This window comes from Eumetopias jubatus, unplaced genomic scaffold (assembly GCF_037043125.1).
Source record: "Eumetopias jubatus isolate StellerSeaLion01/CBP00866 unplaced genomic scaffold, mEumJub1_p1.0 scaffold_3, whole genome shotgun sequence".
NCBI lineage: Eukaryota > Metazoa > Chordata > Mammalia > Carnivora > Otariidae > Eumetopias > Eumetopias jubatus.
Window position 1 is genome coordinate 183,270,656 of NW_028274809.1, and position 16,693 is coordinate 183,287,348.

The 16,693-nt window shown below is 42.2% G+C and overlaps 1 pseudogene; it reads right to left on the reverse strand.

Moving 5' to 3' along the window:
- Nucleotides 1-616: 616 nt before the first annotated feature.
- LOC114215849 (asparagine synthetase [glutamine-hydrolyzing]-like) overlaps nt 617-16,693 on the reverse strand; it is a 47,454-nt pseudogene continuing 31,377 nt past the window's right edge.

Genomic DNA, 16,693 nt, shown 5'->3' on the forward strand with positions numbered 1-16,693 from the left:
ACTCTCAGTGCCCTGGGGAGCGGGCCTTGGTCAAGGGTATCCGAGTGCCCCCCCTCCCCCGCCCCGGCAGGAGAGCACTCGAAGGCCGCGAGGTTCCGGGTTTCGCCCTCCTGCGACCTCCGCGACGACCGCCCGGGAGGGGCGCCCGGAGCTCGGGGCGACGGCCCTGGGGTCAAGGTGGGCGGAGGCAGGTGCTTCCCTTCGCCCGGCAGCTCGGCAGCTCGGCAGCCGGCGCCGTTCCGGCCGCGCTCGGCTGCCGCATTTCGCACTCCTTCCTCCCAGTCCGGCCCGGAGGTTGGTCTCCACCATCCCCGGACCCCCCGAGTGCGAGGGATTTGAGAACGCAGCTTCCGTCGACCTCCCTCCCGCAAAACAACCGGCACGAGGGCCCGGAGTCCGCAAAGCTGGCCTACAGGCCGCCCCCAGGGCCTCAACGCGGGTTCTTCCCCGTAGGACGCCCTTGTCCGCCGCTAACGGAGGGGGCGGGGTGGGCCAAGGGCAGTGGCCTACTGGATCCCGTCCAGCGGTCATACAAGTCCCTGGAATAAGGCCGGCGACAGAGCGCCTCGGGCATCGTTTGCTTTTCACGGCCGCTACCCTGATCCAGGCAGCGGCCTTAAAGCTGTTTCTTTCCGGCCGGCCGGTATAGGCCGCGACAGGCCGCGACAGGCCTGGGTGCAGTACTTCCGCCCGCTCCCGGCGTCCTGCGCGCCCGGGAGTCAAAGGGCCCCGGGCCGCTTCCGGCGTTGGGGCCTCGCGCGCGCCTCGGGCCACGCGTCCTCTTCCCCCAAGGCGAAGGACGGGTGGCAGTGTGGCCTCGAGGCCGCAGGTGGCAGCCCGTCAGGCCCACCTTCCCGGATGAAACCCGGAAGAACGTGGCCGTGGCCAGAAAGGGAACCGAGAGGGAAACGTCCACATGGGCCCCGCAGGCCTAGAGTGAATTATTTAAGCTGTTCCCGGTGTTTAAAGAGGTTTTTCAGTTTTTAAAGAATGTTGTAAAAAAATATCAGCCCTTGTTAACTCCCTCATTACATGCTTTTTTCTCCTCAGCTGAACAAGCCATGTTTCCTGAAACTGAGGAGCTATGTAAGTGTTTAAACATGTGTCAAGTGTCTCATAAATAATACAAATTCATAAAGAAGAGGAGGAAATTTAAGTGATACCTGAAGTACTTGGCATGGCTACCTTTCACTATGGGGTTATTTTTGGCTGTGGAATTGTAGTAAGGAAACTACTGGGGGATTATGTGGCACCTCATGGAGCCCATCCCTTTTCTTAGCTCGCTCGCTTTGAGTCTGTAGGCTTCCCTATCTAGCAGTGCCTTTGTCCAGTCCATGAAAGACGTTCAGGTGCTCTGCAGAGTCTGTAAAATAGAGAGGTAATACCTAACCAGTATTTGGGAGTCACCTTCCTGTCTTTTCCTCTCAGCTCCCTCTCCCTCCAAGTGTCCGCTACTGTGACATTGCTATCACACCCGGCACCCCCTTGTTAGAATGGAGGTTAGTGCTGCTTCTGGGGGGGGGGGGAAGACAGTAGGAGAAATGAGGTCTGGGCTTTAATTTGAGATCTGGGTTAGCAAATCGTTTTAAGTTTTTGTCTTCTTTCTCTTCCCTAGAAAAGCTGAAAAAAGATGTGGCCCTAACACAATTTGAGATCCTCTGGGAAGACTAAGTACAGAGTGTTACTTTGCGGTAAAATGACATATGTTGTTTTAAAATTGGATTGAACTTTAGGGTTACCGCCATACTTCAGTTCCTTGGATGACATTTTTCATGTTGATCATCATTCTGGGGAAGATTTCTGTGGGCATTCTATTTCTAGCCGTTTTAAAATGTCTAAACGCATGTCAGGCATCTCTTCTGCGTACATTGTTGCTGCTGCTTCTGGATATAGCTGGTGATGGATGTAATGGTAATGCAGATGCCAGAGCTCTGCAGTGTTCATTGTTGATTGTCCATGATATTTGTTGTCAGGGGGTTCCAAAATACTCTGTCAATGGTTTTAATATAAAGAGCCATTTTTGTTATTTACAGTCCTCTCTCTCCTTAGAACCTAACTTTGAATCTAAGGTGGTCTGAGCAAGGAATAATGCCTAGTCTCAGGAACATTCAAAATTACTCATCTCCTCTAAGCACCAAGACTTTGTTTCAAGATCAAGCTACCTAATCTTCTCTTTGCTTAAGATAATAAGTTTACTCCCCGGAGGTTTCTCAGTCTCTCGTGTAAATAGATTTCAGGTGGTTGTCTTACTATTCTTTCAGAATTGCTCGGACATGTGTGAACCTCAGAGATGGAAACAGCTTAGACTGTATACTTGGGGAAGAGTTGGGGCTACTCCCCTTCCCAATAAATTCACTCAGAATCAGATCTGTATATATGCTGGTAAATTCCCAGGTTGGCAGATGAAGACTGCTGAGGTTAACAAATACCTTTTTGATGTTTAAACAGTCCCTAATAAGAATGCCAACCATCTGTTGAAAGCCAAACAATAAATAGTGAACAGAATAGTCAATGCATAGATAATTTACTCATTTGTTATTTGTTCTTAAACATTAGCCAATTGTCAACAAATTGATATCCAGGCACTCTTTGAGCCAAGCCTCTGTTGCTAAACTCAGATAGGACATTTTGATCTTTTTCTTTGTGTGCTACTCCCCATTCCGTAAGAGAACACTGTGCCTCTTTATAGGAGAAGATGTACATTATTTACTACGGTATCAGGTAGCTTGTTCTCTAATGGTGGAGTTAAGGCAGTTATGTAAAATGATTAAATAATACAAAGTAAATAATATTAGAGTATGGGGAATGACTAAATAATATAAAGCATAATGAGTACCTTAAAAGAAATGTTCATACATTCTTCAAAATGTTCAAAGATGGATAAAATAACATCAGAAACTGTAAAAGGAACAACATTTAGGCTTGCCGTATACTTCCCAACATCAACAAGAAACGTCTGAAGACAAAGGACTACTATTTCGAAAGGAGCAGAGAGAAAATAACTGTAACCCAGAATGCCATACCCAGCTAGCTGTTATTTAAAAGTGAGGGCTAAATAAATATGTCTTCAGACCGAAAAAGTGGGAAATTACCACTTGCCTTTGATAATGACTGTAGGAAGTTTTAGGAGGTACAGGAGGAAAGAGTTTGTTGATTCCAGAAGGACAGAGTGGGCTACAAGAGGAAATGATGCACAAAGAAGCTGTTCATTGACATGTGGGAAATCGAACAGTTATTGCATATATAAAATAATATGATGATCACTAGTTCAGGGTGTTTACAACATGACGGTCAACACAACTTACCCAAACTGAGAGAATCCAATATAGCAGTTCATGATAGAAACTCTTAGCAAACTAAAAACAGAAGGCTTCTTCCTCAAGCCAGATAGAGCATCTACAAAACTCTCAGCTCACATAATACTCAAAGGAAAAAACTGAATACTTTTTCCCCTCAGATTGGGAATAAGATAAGGATGTTAGCTCTCACCATTTCTATTCAACATTGTACTGGAGGGCCTAGCCTTGTAGCCACTTGCAATAAGTCAAGAAAAAAGAAAGAAAAGGCATAAGGATTGGTAAAGAAGGAATAAAATTTATTTGCAGAGGACACAGCTGTGCTGATAGAAGATCTAAATGAATCTACAAACTATCAAAAGCAATAAGTGCATTTAGCAAGATTAACTAGATACGAGGTCAAAATACAAAAAATCACTTGTATGCTAGAAAGACGCAAATGGGAAAGGAAATTTTAAAAACACCATTTGTAATAACATAAAAAAGGTAGAGAAAAAATCTAACACAGATATGAAGAGGGAAGTAAGTAATAATAATGAATACAGAAATGAATGCACTAGAAATCAAAGAAGCAACTGGGAGGCTCAAGAAAATGAAAGTTCGTTCTCTGAAAAGATTAATGAAGTACACAAACTTTTTTTGTTAAAATTGTATTTATTTGTGAGAGAGAGAGAGAGAGCTCGAGCCAGGGTGAGGGGCAGAGGGAGAGAGACAAACCTGGCCCCCACCCCCAGCAGGGGCCCGATGCAGGGCTTGATCCCAGGACCCTGAGATCATTACCTGAGCTGAAGTCAGACACTGAGCCAACTGCGCTGCCCAGGCGCCCCGGTGAAATATACAGCATTTAAATTAATTAATTAATTTTTTAAAAAGATTTTATTTATTTATTTGAGAGAGAGAATGAGAAACAGAGAGCATGAGAGGGAAGAGGGTCAGAGGGAGAAGCAGACCCCCCGCCGAGCAGGGAGCCCGATGTGGGACTCGATCCCGGGACTCCAGGATCATGACCCGAGCTGAAGGCAGCCGCCCAACCAACTGAGCCACCCAGGTGCCCAACATTTTAATTAATTTAAAAACATTGGGGCACCTGGGTGGACAGTCAGTTGTACATCCAACTCTTGGTTTCAGCTCAGGCTGTGATCTTGGGGTCCTGGGATCAAGCTCTGTGTTGGGCTCCACGCTTGGCCTGGGGTCTTGTTGGGATTCTCTCTCCCTCTCTGCCCCTTCTCTCGTGCTCTCTTTCTAAAATAAATTAATTAAAAAATTAATTAAAAAATTAATTTTAAAAGGCACAAATGTACGATGCTAGGAATTTTTAAAGGAGACAAACTATAGATATAGCAGAGATTTTTTTGAAAATGATAAGAGAATTTAGGAACTTAGGTAGTACGGACAATTTCTTAGGATAATATAACTTATCCAAAGTGAGGACAGCAAATACTGCCAAATGACAATTCAAAACCCAGCCCTCTTTCTCCTTTATTAACCTAGCTCTGATTTTGTTTGGAGTAATGTGCCCAAATACAAATACTTCCCTAAATTCCTTTGTGGCTAGATAAGCCATGTGACACAGTTTTGGACAATGAGAATGAAAGCTTTTGATTTCCTGATATGGGTGTTACCTCTTTCTGCTTCAGTTTCTTTCTTACCTAAAAAAACTGAGAACTGGAAATATAAGCAGCTATTCTGAGTCCAAAGTGTACCAAGCATGAGATGAAGACCTGTAAGCTAAAGGTAGTGGAATGGAAAGTTAGAGCCTACTTTCCTGACAGCATCATTAAGGAGCTATGTCTTCTCTGGACAGTCTTAATCTAGCCTTGTTATGTGAGGGAAAAAAGTAAGCTCTTTTTTTTTTTTTAAACGGAGTCAGTTTTTCTGTTATTTCCAGCCTAACGTATTCTTTACTTGATGCATTGCTTTAAGAGGAAATTGACAACCTGGGTGAACATACATCCATTAAACAAATGGAATTATTTGTTTTAAAATTTTCCACAGTCGGTTAAGTGGCTGCCTTTGGCTCAGGTTGCCAGGGTCTGGGATGCCAGGGTCCTGGGATCCCGCCCCTCATTGGGCTCCCCGCTAAGCAGGGAGCCTGCTTCTCCCTCTGCCCCCGCTCCTGCTCCTGCTTTCTCTCCCCCTCTCTCTCTCTATCAAGAAAATAAATAAAATCTTTATAAGAAAATTAAATTTTCCATAGTAAAACATACCAGGCCCATGATGCTTCTATCTATTTATTTATTTGTTTATTTCCCATAATGCTTTTATTTATTTTTATTATTATTTTAAAATTAATTAATTTGACAGAGAGTGCACTTGCGAGCACAAGCAGGGGGGCAGCAGAGGGAGAGGGAGAAGCGGGCTCTAGCTGAGCAGGGAGCCCAATGCCGGGCTTGCTCCTAGGGCCCTGGGATTATGACCTGAGTTTAAGACACATGCTTAACTGACTGAGCCACTCAGACACCCCTAAGTTGTTATTTGTCATCCTTATTGCCTATGTAGAAAATCTAAGAAAACCAAACCATTAAAATTAATAAGAGAATTCAGCAAAATTATAGGCTACAGGATCAGTATGCAGAAGACCAACAATATTCCTATGTGCCAACAACAAACAAGTTGAAAATCCAGTTTAAAAAATACTATATGACAGGGCACCTGGCTGGTTCAGTTGGTAAAGCATGCAACTCTTGATCTTGAGATTGTAAATTTGAGCCCCACATTGGGTATAGAGATTTGTTTCTTTATTTTTAAAAGATTCATTCATTCATGAGAGAGAGAGAGAGAGAGAGCAGGAGGGGCAGAAGGAGAGGAAGAGAGAATCTGAAGGTGACTCTGCTCAGCACAGAGCTTGACATGGGACTTGAACTCACAACCCTGAGATCACGACCTGAACCAAAACCACGAGTCAGACATTTAAGCTACTGTTCCACCATGGCGCCCCTAGAGATTACTTTAAAAAATAAAAAAAAAAAAAGAAATACCACATGAAATAGTGAAAAAGCTATAAGGGACCTTGGAATATATCTAACAAAAGATGTTGAGGATCTTTATGGAGAAAATTATAAGAATTTATTTAAATACATAATGTATAAACATAACATGCTCATGAGTGGGAAGACTTGATTTTATAAAGATGTAATTTGTCCCTGTGGTAACTCATGCATTCCTTGCAGTTGCACCATAAGTCCCAATACTTGTGTATGTGTGTGTAATTTGATAGGTGGATGTTAAAATTTAAATGGAAGAGGAAAATGTCAAGAATTTCCAAGATGATTTTGAAAAATGAGTGATTTGTTCTGCCAAATATAAAGATCTGATGTGAAATTTTAGTAATTATACTGTTGTGACATTGGCACAAGCTAATAAACAATGGAACAGAGGACAGTCATGTACTTATAGTAATTTGGTATGTGACACAGGTGATATTATGAATCAGTGGGATGGTATATTCAATAAAGAGTGCTGAAACAATCAGCTAACTCCATATAAAAACTATAAATCCTTACCCCAGGGGCACCTGGGTGGCTCAGTTGGTTAAGTGTCTGCCTTCGGCTCAGGTCATGGTCCCAGGGTCCTGGGATGGAGCCCCGCATCAGGTTCCCTGCTCAGTGGGGAGCCTGCTTCTCCCTCTCCTCCTAGCTTGGGCTCTCTCTCACTGTCTCTGTCTGTCTCTCTCAAATAAATAAAATCTTAAAAAAAAATAAATCTTTACCCCAACTATATACAAACCACATTCCAGTATTAAAACCTTAATTTCAAAAGCAAAACTTAAACATTTTTAGAAAGAAAATACAGAATATCTTTATGATCTCAAGAGGGATTTCTTATACTAGGCACATAGAGCAGTCATCCTAAAATAACTATTTGTGTGTTATCTAAGAAATTCTTTTTTTTTTAAGATTTTATTTATTTATTTATTTATTTATTTTTTTAAAAGATTTTATTTATTTATTTGAGAGAGCGAGAATGAGAGAGAGAGAGAGAGAGAGAGAGCACATGAGCGGGGGGAGGGTCAGAGGGAGAAGCAGACTCCCTACTGAGCAGGGAGCCCGATGCGGGACTCGATCCCAGGACTCCAGGATCATGACCTGAGCCGAAGGCAGTCGCCCAACCAACTGAGCCACCCAGGTGCCCCAGAAATTCTTTTTTTTTTTAAGATTTTTATTTATTTCAGAGAGAGAGTGAGAGCATGAGTGGGAGGGGCAGAGGGAAAGGAAGAGAGAATCTCAAGCCAACTCTGCGCTGAGGGCAGAGCCCGATTTGGGGCTTGATCTCACGACTGTGAGATCATGGCAGGAGCTGAAACCAAGAGTCAGACGCTTAACCATCTGCACCACCCAAGTGCCCCATCTAATAAATTATTCTTTTTTAAAATAATTTTTTAGAGATTTTATTTATTTACTTGAGGGAGAGACAGAGATAGGGATAGAGAGCACAGAGAGGGAGGAGAAGCAGACTCCCCGCCAAGCAGGGAGCCCGATGCGGGGCTTGATCCCAGGACCTTGGGATCATGACCTGAGCCAGAGGCAGATGCTTAACGACTGAGCCACCCAGGCGCCCCTAATAAATTATTCTTAAACATATTTGGCATATTTGGTTAAGTTTCTGTAAAAAAAAAAAAAAAAAACAGATGCTCAAATACAGCAGCCAATTAGTGATTTAACTCTCTTTCACATAATAGTTCAGGGTAGGTAGATGGACTTTGCTTGGTGAAGCCATCCTGGAGATCCAGACTAGTTACACAGCTTTGTTATCCTCAACATGTAGCTTGCAAGGTGCTGTAGTTTTTAACATTTAGCATGACAACGTGAAGGAAGGTGAAGAGACAGTGACTGAACAGTGTGTGCCTAATATCTGTAGGCTTATAACCAGAAGCAGCACACATTATTTCCAGGCACATTCCATTATTGGCAACTGAGTCACCAAGTTGCAAGGGAGGCTGGGAAATGTAGCTTAGCTCAGCAGACATATGTCTGGCTCTAGCTGTTATTGTGGAAGAAGGGGAAGATGGCTGTTGGTGTCACTGGAGTGGATGAGATGCTCACTGCAGCTTATTGTGATCTGGATCGTGGCCTCCGTTTCTGGTCTCAGTGCCCAGTGGCCAATACTCAGTAGACTCGAAGTAGTAAAAATAGGCCCCAATGCAAAGTCTAATGTAGGCTTACCCCCAAGAACAACAAAAAGAGACTTTTTGTTGGTATACCCATACATAGGTATATCACTTTATGACCAAATAGCATTTTTTAAAAAACTTTAAAAATCCCAACACTTATATATAAATATTTTTTGGAAAAGTTAAACTCAAAAGCAACATATTATAAAAAGTAAACACAGGGGCACCTGGGTGGTTCAGTCAGTTAAGTGTCTGACTTCACCTCATGTAATGATCTCGGGGTCCTGGGATTGAGCTCCGAGTCAGGCTCCCGACTTAGCCGAAGTCTGCCTCTGGCCCCGCTTGTTCTCTCTCTGTCAAATAAATAAATAAAATATTTTTTAAAAATTCCATAAGCACAATATTTTCCCACTACCATCAGTGTTTAAATTATAAACTAACTTAAAATAGTTTTTGTGATAACCCATTTTAGGAAAGTTTTCTAGGTTATACAACTTCCATTTTTTGAGTTGCTTAAATTTCTATCCTAATTAGTAGTAACTAAGTTAAATGTTTTTTTTCCTTAAAGATTTTATTTTTGAGTAATCTCTACACCCATTGCTTGGGGCTGGAACTTACACCCCCCAAGATCAAGAGTCACATGCTCTCCCGACTGAGCCAGCCATGTGCCCCTGTTAAATGTTTCCTTATTGTGATCCCGAAGTGGTCTTGGTTCATTTTTTTAAGCTTTTATTTATTTATTTATTTATTTGAGAGAGAGAGCACACATAAGGAGGGGGAGTTGGCAGAGGGAGAGGGAGAAACAGGTTCCCTGCTGAGAACCCTGGGATCATGACCTGAGCCGAAGGCAGACGCTTAACTGACTGAGCCACCCAGGCGCCCCGTCTTAGTTCATTTTAATTAAGAGAAAGAATGTCTTTTTTTCTTTTAATTCTAGTATAGTTAACATACAGTGTTATATTAGTTTCAGGTGTACAGTATAGTGATTCACCAATTCCATACATTGTCCAGTGCTCATCAGGACAAGTGCACTCCTTAATCCCCGTCACCTATTTCATCCATTCCCCCACCCACCTCCCCTCTGGTAACCATCAGTGTGTTCTCAGTAGTTAAGAGTCTGTTTCTTGACTTGTCTCTCTCTCTCTTTTTTCCTGTGCTCATTTGTTTTGTTTTTTAAATTTCGCATATGAGTGAAATCATACGGCATTTGTCTCTCTCAGACTGATTTATTTTACTTAGCATTATACTCTTTAGCTCCAACCATGTCATTGCAGATGGCAAGATTTCATTCTATTTTGTGGCTGAATAATATTCCATTGTATATGTATACCACATCTTCTTTATCCATTCATCTATCGATGGACACCTGGGCCACTTCCATCATTCACTATTGTTAAATCTTTTTTTTTTAAGATTTTATTTATTTATTTGAGAGAGAGAATGAGAGAGAGAGAGAGAGCATGAGAAGGGGGAAGGTCAGAGGGAGAAGCAGACTCTCTGCCGAGCAGGGAGGCCGATGCGGGACTCGATCCTGGGACTCCAGGATCATGACCTGAGCCGAAGGCAGTCGCTTAATCAACGGAGCCACCCAGGCGCCCCATCATTCATTATTGTAAATAATGCTGCTAGGAGAATGTCTTCCTATAGATACACAAATGGGTTTCTCAAAAATAGAATTCAAGGGCGCCTGGGTGGCTCAGATGGTTAAGCGTCTGCCTTCGGCTCAGGTCATGATCCCAGGGTCCTGGGATTGAGTCCCACATCGGGCTCCCTGCTCCTTGGGAGCCTGCTTCTCCCTCTGCTTCTCTCTCTCTCTCTCTCCCCCTCTCTCTCTCTCCCTCTGTCTCTCATGAATAAATAAATAAAATCTTTAAAAAAAAATAGAATTCAAAAGAATGCATTTGGGGGCGCCTGGGTGGCTCAGTTGGTTGGGTGACTGCCTTCGGCTCAGGTCATGATCCTGGAGTCCCGGGGTCGAGTCCCGCATCGGGCTCCCTGCTCGGCGAGGAGCCTGCTTCTCCCTCTGACCCTCTCCCCTCTCATGTACTCTCTCTCCCATTCTCGCTCTCTCAAATAAATAAATCTTTAAAAAAAAAAAAAAAGAATGCATTTAGGTAAAAAACATTCTCTTATAGGAGTGCCTGCGTGGCTTAATCTATTGGCGTCTGACTGGTGGTTTCTGCTCAGGTCATCTCATGGGTCATGGAATTGAGCCTTGCGCAGGCCTCCACGCTCATGCTTGGGATTCTCTCTACCCCTCTCCTGCCCCTCCCCCTCCCTTCGTGTGTGTGTGTGTGTGTGTGTGTGTGTGTGTGTGTGTGTGTGTGTGTGTGTACACACCTGTGTGCTCTCTCTCAAATAAATAAATCTTTAAAAAAAAGATCCACGTACTCTCGTAGTAAAACTTTATAATTCTCTTAGGAAATTTATGGATTTTTATTTTTTTTAAGATTTTACTTATTTATTTGTCGGGGGAGGGAGAGAGTGCTCACTGAGGGAGTGGCAGGCAGGGGGCGAAGCAGGCTCCTTGCTGAACAAGGAGCCTGATGTAGGACTCAGTCCTAGGACCCTGGGATCATGACCTGAGCCAAAGGCAGATGCTTAACCAACTGAGCCACCCAGCGTCCCAAATTTACGGATTTTTAGTTCTTTTTATTTTAATGAGTTTAAATAAAGCAGTAATTGCATTGCTAAAAGTTGTTAGATTATTTGAAGTTTTTTTTCTTTTGCCATCTTCTGTGTATTTCTCACATTTGAATTTTCCTACATTTGCATATCAGTGCAGAAATAAGAAAGGAAAGCAAGTCAACTACTCTTGGGCCTTGAGATTAGGGAGAAATTTTACTGAATTAATATACTAAAACAGGACATGATAAAATCTTTTGACTATGAAAAACATATAGGGGCACCTGGATGGTGCAGCCAGTTAAGTGTCAACTCTTGGTTTCTGCTCAGGTCATAATCTCAGGGTCATGGGATTGAGCTGCATGTCATGCTCCATGCTCAGTGCAGAGTCTGCTAGAGATTATCTCCCTCTGCTCCTCCCTCTGCTCATGCTCTCTCTCTCTCTCTCTCAAATAAATAAATAAAGTCTTTAAAAAAAAACCCAAAACATATACAAAGACAACTTTAAACATCAATTAAAAATAAATACAAATAATAAAAACTTATGTATAGCAATAAATACCACAAACAATGTGAAAGACCAATGACTAAGTGGGAAAAATATTAGCAATTCATATTACAAAGGGATAAGATCCCTAAAATATAAAGAGCATTTAGAAATAAATCAAGACCAGAGCAACAACCCAGTAGAAAAATGTAGAAAATATTTTAACAGATAGTTCAGAAAAAGAAATCTTTGTGAGAAGATGTTCAGTCTCACACATGAATTAAAACCATACTGAGATAAAGAATTTCTCACCTATAATATGGGCAAAAATTCAGAAGTTTGATAACACACTTTGTTGGAGAGATGGTGGGAAAATAGGCACATTGCTGGCCAAGTACAAAAAGGTACAAACTTTGTGGAGGGAAATTTGGCAATATATAGAAAGCTTACATTTGATTTACTCATGTTTCCTATTGCTGCTGTAACACATTACCACAAACTTAGTGGCTTGCCCAACACAAATTTATTATAGTTCTGGATGGGTCTAGAGGGTTGCATTCCTTCTGGAGACTCCAAGAGAATATTAATGTTTATCCCTTCATGGCCAAAGATTATATAGCTTTGAATCCATCATAGTGCATTGAGTATAAACTCAGTAAATACTTATTATCGGTGACAATATAAATAGTAGTGATCCTTTCAATTAAACACCTTTATCTTTTGTTTTTCCCTAATTTTTTATTTTGAAACTTTTTTTAAAGTAATCTCTAGGGCGCCTGGGTGGCTCAGCCGGTTAAGCGGTTGCCTTCGGCTCAGGTCATGATCCCAGGGTCCTGGGATCGAGTCCCGCATCGGGCTCCCTGCTCAGCAGGGAGCCTGCTTCTCCCTCTCCCTCTGTCTGCCTCTCTGCCTACTTGTTCTCTCTCTCTCTCTCTGTCAAATAAATAAAATCTTTAAAAAAAATAATAAAGTAATCTCTAGGGGCGCCTGGGTGGCTCAGTCGTTGAGCGTCTGCCTTCGGCTCGGGTCATGATCCCAGGTCCTGGGATGGAGCCCCGCATCAGGCTCCCTGCTCCGCGGGAAGCCTGCTTCTCCCTCTCCTGCTTCCCCTGCTTGTGTTCCCTCTCTCGCTGTGTCTCTCTCTGTCAAATAAATAAATAAAATCTTTAGGGCGCCTGGGTGGCTCGGTCGTCGAGCGTCTGCCTTCCGCTCAGGTCACGGTTCCAGGGCCCTGGGATCAAGCCCCACATCGGGCTCCCTGCTCCGCGGGAAGCCTGCTTCTCCCTCTCCCACTCCCCCTGCTTGTGTTCCTACTCTCGCTATCTCTCTCCATCAAATAAATAAGTAAAATCTTTTTTTTAAAGATTTTATTTATTTATTTGAGACAGAATGAGAGATAGAGAGCACGAGAGGGAAGAGGGTCAGAGGGAGAAGCAGACTCCCTGCTGAGCAGGGAGCCCGATGCGGGACTCGATTCCGGGACTCCAGGATCATGACCCGAGCCGAAGGCAGTCGCTTAACCAACTGAGCCACCCAGGTGCCCCTAAATAAATAAAACCTTAAAAAAATAATAAAATATTAAAAAATAATAATAAATAAATAAATAGATAGATAGATAAAGTAATCTCTACACCAAACATGGGGCTCGAGCTCATGACCTCGAGATCAAGAGTCCCATGTCTATCAAGTGAGCCATCCAGGCCCCATTTTGAAACTTATCAAACATATTTGCATGAGCGATTTGACCTCATGAAACTTCACCCCAGCATGCTAAGATTAAGAACATTCTCCCATATACTACCATATCACAACTTAGATACCATCTAATATCCAGTTCATATTCCAATTTCTCCAGTTGTTTCAACAAATGTGTTTTATAGGTTAAAAATGACACAAAGTTTCTAAATTGTTATCTCTTTAATCTTTTTTGGTCTAAAAAAGTCCCTCACTTTTTGTTTTCTTTTTATAACATTAGTAGTAAATGTTTTTTTTCCTTTTTTTGTTTTTTGTTTTTTTAAGATTTTATTTTTTTCTTTGACAGAGAGAGAGAGAGCGAGACAGAGATAGAACAATGAGCAGAGGGGATAGGGAGAGGGAGAAGCAGACTCCCCACTGAGCAGGGAGCCTGATGCGGGGCTCAATCCCAGGACCTCGGGATCAAGACCTGAGCCACGAAGGCAGACGCTTAACCGGCTGAGCCACCCAGGCACCCCCAGTCTACTTTTTCTTATAGTATGTCTCACATTCTGTGTTTGATTGTTTCCTCATGGTGTCATTTAACCTGTTCTATCCCTTCTCTTTTCTATAAACCTAGACTTTTTTTTTTTTTTAAGATTTTATGTATTTGAGGTGGGGGGAGAGGGAGCAGAAGCAAGGGGAGGGGCAGAGGGAGAAGAACAAGCAGACTCCCTGCTCCATGTGGGGCTTGATCCCAGGACCCTGAGATCAGGGCCCCAGCTGAAGTCAGACACTTAATTGACATAGCCACCCAGGTACCCCAAGTCTAGAGGTTTGCTTAGACTCAGGTGAAATTCATGATGTCATTTTGTTCCATTATTATCATTGCTACATTCGGTCACTAGGTTAAGGTGGTGATTGTCAGTTCTCCCTATGGTAAAAGTACATTTTCTCCTTTGTAGTTAAAAGTAATCTATGGAGTGATACTTCACTATGGAGTGGAAATATCCCTTCACTCAATGAATAAACACATATTTAACTGTCTTACTTGGCCTGCTATCATGTAGGGTTGATTCATATTCATAGGCTCAAGATCAAAAGACACTTCCATTTAGAACAGTGGTTCTCAACTGGGGGTGATTTTGCCCCTCGGGGAACATTTGGCAATGTCTGAAGACATTTTTGGTTGTCACAACTGAGAGGGGGTGCATACTACTGGCATCTAGTGGGTAGAGGCCAAAGATGCTTTGTGTGTCCTGCAATGCACAGGAAAGCCCCCCTAGCAAAGAATTATTCAGACCAGAATGTCAGTAGTTCTGTTGAGAAATTCTAGATGTAGAATTAAGCTTCTTTCTCACACACAGTTCATTTCAGAGACACTAGTAAAGTTTTAGAGCCTATCTTCAGCAGTGGTAGAAACCAAGTAGATGTTAGAATCCATCACAATTTTACCATGTTTCAAACCAGGCAGATTTTTACTGCCCACCTGTTCTGTCTTTCCTTTTCCTTTATAGGTATCTTCTCAAGAAGGATTTAAATTGCTTTTCTCTACTTTTTTTAAGGATTTTATTTTTAAGTAGTCTCTACACCCAACATGGGGCCGGAACCCACAACCCCAAGACCAAGAGTCACATGCTCCACCAACTGAGCCAGCCAGGTGCCCCGCTTTTCTCTACTCTTACTAAACTAACATAAGGAAGAAAAGAAGAAGAAGAAAAAAAAACAAAACACCAGAATTAATGCATTGAAGCATTTTTGTCTGCTTTTGTGTTTCCTAGAAGACTTTATAATGTCATCTTAGAAGCCCCAGAACCAGGGAAGAGAAAATGAAGAAAGAGAAATATCAAGTTAAGAATTCACTGTTACAAAAATGGTCCAGAGAGAGTAACCAGAGTTCAAGAAGGGGCAGGAGAGTGCAGAGGGCATTTCCACTCTCACACCTGTAAGTTATTAATGACCTTTGAAGTGATTGTTGATGGAAGCACTTGTATATTTGAGCTGCTTCATATGTATACTTAGTGTATTCAGAGAACTGCCTAGCTCTGGAGCCCTGAAATATCTTCAAGCTGCATCTGAGATCAAATGGCAAAATCCATGACTTGGGAATATCATGTAGCCATGTGACATGTGGAAGGATCCCGAGTATGAGAACCAATGCCTAAACAGTTACACTGTATATTTTTAACTTTGAGAGATTTAGCGTTACTTCCATAACTTGTAAAATAGCAATCTCAGAATATAATGTCCCACAGTTTCAAGATAAGGTGGTAAGAGGAAAAGTTTTTATACATCTGTTTTGGGTTCCTGTACTTAAAAGGTTAGAACATAAGTGCCTTATTTTCATTCAGGTTGTTGTTGGCGAGCTTGTAAGGCATTTGCTTGTCTTAGGTTTTGAACTTGTCCGGGGACAAGGACATTGCCTTTCCCTGTTGAGGGCTGAGTCAACAGTTTTGTTTGCACTTAACAAATAGGGAGTCACCCAAGTCTGACTTTTCTCTCCCGCGCCATGGAGTGAGCATGTGAATGCATCCAGCAGCTATAGTTACATTTTTGGAGGAAGCAGCAAGATCTCTAGGTCTGTGGTTTTATTTTAATTTTTTCCCTATCAGTATTTCTTAAAATGATTTTTCATGCTATTTCACAACATACTTTCCAACTAGAATAACATAGCAACTGTCAGCCTGACATGGTATTAAGAAATAATCCCAAGGAATTCAGTGGAAAATTATAGAACATGATTTACTTCCTAAGTATAATTTTTACTTCTTTTTTTTAATGAGTCTTTTCTTTTAAGGATTTTGTTTGTTTGTTTATTTATTTATTTATTTATTTACCAGAGAGAGAAAGAGAGAGAGAGAGAGAGAGCACAAGCAGGCAGAATGGCCGGCAGAGGCAGAGGGAGAGGGAGAAGCAGGCTCCCCGCTGAGCAGAGAGCCCGCCATGGGGCTCGATCCCAGGACCCTGAGATCATGACCTGAGCTGCAGGCAGACGCTTAACCGATTAAGCCACCCAGGCACCCCTAATTTTTACTTCTTATGAGTAGGCAAGTGTTTTAGTTGAGCAGTTTGATTAGAAAATAGGAATTAAAACATAAGAATCTAAATCCATTGATTATTCTTTACATTTTTTCCTGTATTTGCTCAATTTCTGTAAAATATGCAAAATTGAAGAAATGATGACATAGTATATGTCATTATTCTTTTATATCATTCTCTATTAAGTGGGAAGAGGGAATAAGAGAGGGGGGATAGGGGATGCCTGGTTGGCTCAGTCGGGAGAGCATGTGACTCTTGATCTTGGGGTTGTGAGTTTGAGCCCCACATTGGGTATAGAGATTACTTAAAAAAAAATCTTGGGGTGTCTGGTCAGCTCAGTTGGTAGAGCATGTGACTCCTGATCTCAGGGTTGTGAGTTCAAGCTCCACATTGGGTGTAGAGATTACTTAAAAATAAAATCTTAAAGGGATGCCTGGCTGGCTCAGTCTATGGAGCTTGCAA